The sequence below is a fragment of the Misgurnus anguillicaudatus genome, chromosome 12 (genome assembly GCF_027580225.2).
Source record: "Misgurnus anguillicaudatus chromosome 12, ASM2758022v2, whole genome shotgun sequence".
Lineage (NCBI taxonomy): Eukaryota > Metazoa > Chordata > Actinopteri > Cypriniformes > Cobitidae > Misgurnus > Misgurnus anguillicaudatus.
The window spans coordinates 11,640,614-11,648,524 of NC_073348.2; the positions used below are offsets into that span (position 1 = coordinate 11,640,614).

General features: G+C 34.9%; 1 long non-coding RNA gene across 1 annotated transcript; it reads right to left on the reverse strand.

Annotated features, from left to right (window-relative positions):
• Positions 1-3,023: 3,023 nt before the first annotated feature.
• LOC129427178 (uncharacterized) lies at positions 3,024-4,441 on the reverse strand. Its single transcript, XR_012372743.1, has 3 exons — positions 4,334-4,441; positions 4,179-4,227; positions 3,024-3,788 (listed from the first exon to the last, which is right to left on the reverse strand). It is a non-coding gene; the product is annotated as an uncharacterized lncRNA (long non-coding RNA).
• Positions 4,442-7,911: the final 3,470 nt, after the last annotated feature.

Consider the following 7,911-nt stretch of genomic DNA (forward strand, 5'->3'; position numbering starts at 1 on the left):
AATGGAGTATTGTTGTGTTGTTGAATAATTATGTTTTATATATTTACTGCTTACATTTCATGATGATTGCCAAACGTGTTAAAGTTACAAAGATGTCCAAATAAGGACTGTGGAAATTGATTTTGTTCCATTTTATATTTCTTTAATTAATCATTTTATTCTACAAACACTGTGTGTTTCATATATGCATTGAGTTATTACGTAAAAATGAGGTGTTTGAGTTTGAGAGTGGAAAGCTACCAGCTTGGGTGTGTGTGTAAAAATGCAAGAAGGATTAGCTAGGAATGTATGTCTGGAAATTGTCAGAGATAAGAGAGAGACCAGAGGAGGAAAAGCAAACAGACAACCATGTATTAACCAATGCTTTAACATTCACAGGATAAAATATGCAATATATTTCTTACTTAATCAGTATTAATCAGTGAATAATTGATGTAATAAATATAAGATGTTGTCTTTGATAAATGTGTATTAACCAATGAAATGAAGGTTGCATACAGAATAACCTAATGGGGGGATGGCAGCTCAACTTGGAAGAACAGAATCTCCTGCGCTTGTTCTTTGTGTGTGTGTATTTTTCCCTAACAGATGGTTTTTTAATAATGATTAAAGTGTTTTGCTTAGGAGTAGTATTGCAGTAAAAGATTTAATATGTGTTTATCTATCTAAAGAAGTTAATGTGTGCCTTATTCATATAACCAATTTTACGAATAATGAAATGATGTCATGATATTGAAATGTGTTTTACATAATAATCACTTTCATCTTACAGCTTATGTTCTTTATGAATAAATGAATGTTTTATTAATGATTTGTTTTTAAGAAAGCATTATAATATGCTATCTGAAGTCAATCATATGTGAAGTGGAGGAGTACTAGGGAGGAGGTGACGGGCTGCATGGATCTCAGGGATGAGTGGAGAACAGTTGGTTTTTTCTTTGTTTGGGTGTGTTTATCTTTGTCTGCAGACTAAAATGGGTGTGGTGATGGAGTCAGATGTACGAGGGGAACGGCCTTTGTGGGTGGAGATTCTAAGAAGAAAGATCGACGTCACATAGTTTATAAAGATGCATGTTACTTTTTGAGCTGGTCGTTCATTGTTTGAGATGACCCAGTGCACTGTAAAACTTTTTCACATCTGATCAATAAATAGTTTAAGTTTTATTACGGTGTCTTTCCTCTAATTATGAACACGCAATGGACACGTTAAAGTCCAACAATAGTTAACCATTATAGTAATGGCTTCCAGAAAGTTTAAATATCAACAGCGGAAAGAAAGTAGTTAAGCTGAACATTGCTGTGTCCAGTTATGTGAGGACTCCTCAAAAGTATGAGTTTCCAAATGTTTTTTGTGGACAAAAATCACGCAGAAAATGGATTCACAACATTCGACGCGAGCGATTTAACATCACTTCTCATAAAAGGATTCAAGGGCGTAGGTTTGCTCCTGGCATTGGTGGGGACATAAATAAAATGGTCGCATTGCAAAAACAAGACAAAGACAACTCAGTATGCTCTTTACTCAGTGACATCTGACTCGCCACCCCCGGTGCCCCCATCCCAAATGTAATGTACTATAATAAACAATTCGTTATGTTTTAGAGCATAATAATACCTTACATTTATATAGCGCTTTTCTCAGTACTCAAAGCGCTTTACATATGAACAGGGGAATCTCCTCAACCACCACCAATGTGCAGCATCCACCTGGATAATAAACAGTAGCTGTTTAAGTCTTTGTCAAAAAAGAAAAGAAAATCACATTGAAGAATATGCAATTAATATTTAATTCTTAATTTAATTTTGCCAAAAAATCCCAGTGTTAAAGTAGGTATGTATATCATGCTGTTTCCTGAACAACGTTTATTAATGTTTCTGTAGTTCACATTAAATCTTCTTTTCATTAACAGACAGTTAATCAGTGTGAAAAAAATAGTTTAAGTTTAAAATGCAACCTTTCATTATGTCTACATCTGTGCAAGTAATCACCACAGTGCAGTAATGTAATGTAAAGTATTCAGCAATCATGACATGAATTCATGTTTTTACCATGTTGGGGTTATTTTCTTTCATGGATTAGGGACCCCCTAAATAACCTTGCTACCCCATTTATGAAAGGTTGACACGCGTTTGCAACTCCTCAGGTTAACATGGGATTGTCGTGTATTGGTGAAACGAACACTGTCCTTGAATCATTATGTGACACAACTTGTTCCGTATTTTGTGCATGAAACAGTTACAGTGGGTATAATAATACTTTCTTCCTCACTTACTTGTAGCCCGAATAATCACGCGCGTCTTGTTGGGTGAACTTTGGCGCGTTGTGCAAAGTGAAACCATCCTATCACAAGTAGCGAGTCATAAGACAAGAGTTAGAGAGGCGGGAGCCGCGGGACTCAAGAAATGCTAATCCAATCATATTAGCAATGTGAGTTAGAGAGGCGGGACTCAAGAAATGGTAATCCAATCATATTAGCATTGTGAGTTAGAGGGGCGGGACTAAAGAAATGCAAAGCCAATCATATTAGCGATGTGAGTTACGGAGGCGGGCATTGCAGAGAACGAAAGCTGTTAACCGTTTGTGTACCACATAGAGCGCTATTTTTACAGAACGGGATTGCAAAAGATTTTTAATCTCATTTAAATGATTCCTGAAAAAAATAAAAGAAGTAAAAAATAGAAAACACAAGAATAAGACAGACATCAGTGGTTATATATTAATACAGATTAATTTTGGTCGAAATTATTGCTAGGGACAATTCAGTCTTCCCTGAATATTGGTAAGGACATGTCCCTAGCGTCCCACCCTAAATCTACGCCCATGCAAGGATCTGCAGTCATTTTAAAAGTGATGATTTGATCGTGCTATTGAGCCTTAAAGTGCGTCGCTGGCTTTGAAAGGACGTTGCCTTATCCAGTGAACCAAGTACTGCATTTAGTTTTGTTCAGGTATAAATAATATTGAATATATAATCAACTTTTATTCAGTGTTGCCTGCACTACAGGAATGTAAATATTGACTTTACACATTTGCAATGCAGTAATGTATTTAAATATACTGTAAATAACTTTAATACAGGGTTGCCTGCACTGTATGAATGTAAACATGTAAATATAAATGACTTTACACATTTGCAATGCAGTAATGTATTTAAATATACTGTAAATAACTTTTATTTAGTGTTGCATGCACTGCAGGAATATAAACATGTAAATATAAATGACTTTGAACATTTGCAATGCAGTAATGAATGTAAATATACTGTAAGTAACTTTTATTCAGTGTTGCATGCACTGCAGGAATGTAAACATGTGGCTTTGAACATTTACAATGCAGTAATGTATTTAAATATACTGTAAATATCTTTCATTCAGTGTTGCATGCACTGCATGAATGTAAAACTAAATTACTTCGAACATTTACATTGCAGTAAAGTATGTATGTAATATACTGTAAATAACTACCTTAACTTCAGAAATGTAAACATGTAAATATAAATAACTATCAAGCAAACAGATGTGTCAAGGCTGTAGCCAAATAGTTGCAGAGGTTGTAGTTATGGGGCATCTTGATAACGATTAAGGTTGTGTGTTGTTGCTGCTGGTATGACAGCACACTTCCATACTAAACTCTGCCAAAGCCAAAATCCACCAAAGAATTGACATGTGACATCCTGATAGTGGTGACCGAAGGGGCTACAGCACTGGCAAAGTCCTTAAACGCCTCCGCTACTTGGAGGACTGTGAGGTCAGGCAGCTTACAGGTGACACTCTTTTAAAAGGTACTCCTGAAATGAAAAAAGGTAAATTCCTATCATTTTAGTCTTTAAAATCTTTTGCAGTTTTTTATCAAATACTGCTTCTTATTACATGGAATTTGCAATACTTCTAATCGTCTGATGTCCTGAATGTCACACCGCAGCCTCAATCTGGACAGGACTGTTGTTTTGTACATTGTAATGGATTATTCTGTAATAACCACTCGTATGGACTTTATCCGTTACATAAACATTTTCAGTGAAATGAGCCTGATCTCATACAGTATGTCTTTTGTGAAGTATATATGTGTGTGTGTGTGTGTGTGTGTGTGTGTGTGTGTGTGTGTGTGTGTGTGTGTGTGTGTGTGTGTGTGTGTGTGTGTGTGTAAAATACTACATTGCAAAATTTTTGTGTTGTACCTTAATACATCAGCAAGCTTCCTTTCTTTGGGTCTTGCAGACAGAACCTCTGAAAATACACAGAAAACACACAGTGGCCATGTTAACATTAATAAAAATAACAGCAAAGTTTGGAATACTACATTACAGTAAAATGTAGATTAAATAAAAATTACCATTGTTCTAGGTCTGTGTCAGCTCTCAACCGTTTCAGTACAGCTGTGAACTTCACTGATGCCAAGATCTGAGTAGTGCAACAATGTGCTGTCCCAGCAACACAAGAAAACTGCTCTGTGATAGTATTACACAACGAGAGTCCTTTAATACAATCGGTGAATAAATGACATTAAACAATATCAAGAATTAAGAATCAATGTTATATGTAAACTGATTTACTAGGCTACTGTCATGAAACTAAACCACTTATGAACAGATTTAGCCTGTGCATACACAGATGTAGAACCCACAAAAACATCTGCTTAAAATGCATTTTAGCTGTCTTTTGTGTTTTCATATACACTCAGTTTATGTTGTTTGACTTTCTCATCGACCTGAAACAAGTCGCCCTCACCCTGATCTCTCATGCAGTGACCTGATCCTTACTGAAAAACTACTCACAGTCAGTAACAATCTTATTCCTGTACGTACATTGCAAAAACAAACACTTTAGGCATAACATAAAGACTATATTGTAAGTGTTTACTATTTAACTAAATAGATAAATAATACAAAGTTCAATATTAACTGGTCAGAAACAGACGAGGATTTAGCATGAGATGAGAATGCTTAACGTACTCTCAAAGTTGTTGATTTAACTTTAAAAAACACTTCTCCTTCTTACTGTTAGTGTTACCGGCCTCAGACCTAGGGGATATCTGAGCTGGCAGCAAAGGACACACAGGCAGTGAAGCACTGTGTATCTGTGAAATACTGTGAAATAATAAAGAGACAGACAAAATAAGTGTCGTTCCCTTGGTGTATCTGTTTACTTCTGAGATCACCAAACTTTAGTAACTGTAAACATTTTTTTTGAGTTACATACAAAAATAACTTCATCTACACATTAACTAATATATGACTCACACATGTACACAACTTATTTCGATACATACACACCTGAATTCCCTAACCTGGGGCCCGTTTCAGAAAGGTGGTTAAGTGAAAACTCTGAGTTTGTTTACCCTGAAATAAGGTAAACTCTGAGTTTTCCGTTTCAAAAAGGGAGGTAGGTTAAACCTGAGACAGCGGGGTAAGTCAAGCCTGTTTCAGAAGGAGAGGTAACTTAAACTCAGAGTCTGTTTACGGGGTAACTTTCTCTCTGAACCTAACCTGGTCGGGAGCAGTTTTTATCCTGTTAACTCTGAGTTTCTTGTGGTCTCCTCCCTTTTTTTAAAGGAGTAGCGGTGTTTAATCTTGTTAGTTGCTTTAGTACATTCATTCATTGTGCACATTTTTATCATGTACACTGTAAAAAAATTTAGCTGTCTTTAAGTTATAATTAAATTGCCAGTGCAAACCATTTTAACTTACGACTTTATATTTTTATATATAACACTAAACTTTCAATTAAAAAAAAATTAAAACAGTAAATTGAAATGACTTGTAAAGCTAATATGATATACTTAGGTGCATAGATCGTCTTAGTGACTAAAATGTCATGTACTTTTAAAGAGAATCTTGTAGATGATGATGTTGCATTCATTTGTAGAAAGTTAAATTTATGTCCCGAGAGGATTTTGAGACCCCGAATGTTTTTTGTCATCCGCTTACATTTATGTGAGCGAAATTATTATTTTTTGCAGTCATTTTAGATATTTAAATATCATTATATGACTAACATCAGTCTTTGTGGTGCTCTTACATCTATACAGTTGCCTTGACATTTCTTACGTATTCACTCGTCATTATCGCTGGTCTAGTGGGTAGTGCTTTGTGTAATAGTTGGCCAGACGTACCATCGGCGATCGGAGTTCGATTCCCGGCTGGGCGAATTTTTGTCTTATTCATGAAAAACATTTGTAAAGTTCGTAGCCTTATATGACAAAGTATTATGCTTAATTTTATTTTAGCTGAGCTGCTGTCATCTTTTTGTCCATGGGATTGCATGTGCATGTAAATGAATATAATGTACAGTCCTCAGTTTATTTACTTTGGATATTTTAACTGTGATGAAAAATTAAATGTACAAATTTACTAGAGTGGCAATTTACAAAAACAACTCTTTTCTTTAAAATATATGCTCGTAGTTGCTGTACACTTGCAGTAACACTTCAGTTTTAGTAGGAAAAATGATTAAGACCTCTTTGTCACGTGCTGTTGCCATGGTAAATCGTAATATCTGAGCTCCATTGATGATGGCTTTTCATTGTGGCTGTGCACGCGCTTAACTCAGAGTCAACCTACTCAGAGTCGATTTAACTAACTCAAATTAGCATTTATGTATCCGAAAACAAAGAGTTTACAATCTAGGAGTAAAAAAACAAAGAGTTCAAGTTTAAACTCAGAGTTGGTTGAACCTCCTTATTGAAACGGGCCCCTGTTTCACATAAAGGCAATATATGATTTATACATATAATGTCCTGTTTCACATAAAGGCAATATATGATTTATACATATAATGTATAAAGAAGAGTGTGTACAGAAAATAATAATTAATAAAGATTCACATAAAGGTCACTTTTGTTACTCACATAACTAGAAAGATGACAACTGTGTCACTTAACACACAGAATGCATAAACTAATAATACATTTAAAACCCTAAAGCCATTTTACATACACCAGTTTACACTCATTGACTCATATCACTTCTTAAGCACGTGCACAAAAGCACTCAAAATGGCGGATGGATTGTTAATGCAACAGATATACTTAACTACTCAATTAAAACACAAAAATATCAGTCAACCTTGAATTGCCAATGCACTCAAACATCACGACAATGCTGTATAACTTAATACTTTTGAATGCATTTACTAAACAATAAATCGTTTGCATTTGTGACCCTCTAGTTAATTAAATTTGTATAAAACACATTAGAACATGAAAGATACTCAAAACACTTCCCAAATACGTTCTTAAACCTTCATATCATCATATAAACAATCAGAGAAATGTTTAAAGTGCATATTATTTTACCTGTGAAATAATAAAGAGACAGACAAAATAAGTGTCGTTCCCTTGGTGTATCTGTTTACTTCTGTACGGAGCCCTTCTGGTCACCCCCTGGAAAAAAGAAAACAATCCGTGATCACGGTTTTGTAATTCGTCCCCTCAGTTTATAAACCGTACTCACGGATTATTAAACTGTTCCCTCAGTTTTACAAACCGTGCGCTCGGATTAATAAACCGTACGCACGAGTTAACAATCCGTGCTCTTAGATTTGTAAACCGTACCCTCAGTTTTTGCAATCCGTACCCACGAATTTATAAACCGTGCGCACGCTTTTGCAATCTGTTCTCACAGTTTTGCTAACTGGATTTGTAGCCCCTCCATCATTTTAGAAATCGCTATTCATTCTTATTCATTCTTTCCAAGTTTCCTATTAATGTTTGATATTTTCGGAAATTAATAAAGTTTAAACCGTGTTAAGCTGTTTTATACGTTCCTAACTGGAAACGTGCTTTAATATTTACGAAATATTTTAATCGGATGCTACAGTAAACAGATATCTTTGTGTAAAATTAACATGTTATTTAGATTTATTCATCAAATAAAATAAATATTTAACTAACAAATTATTTCTACATATCCT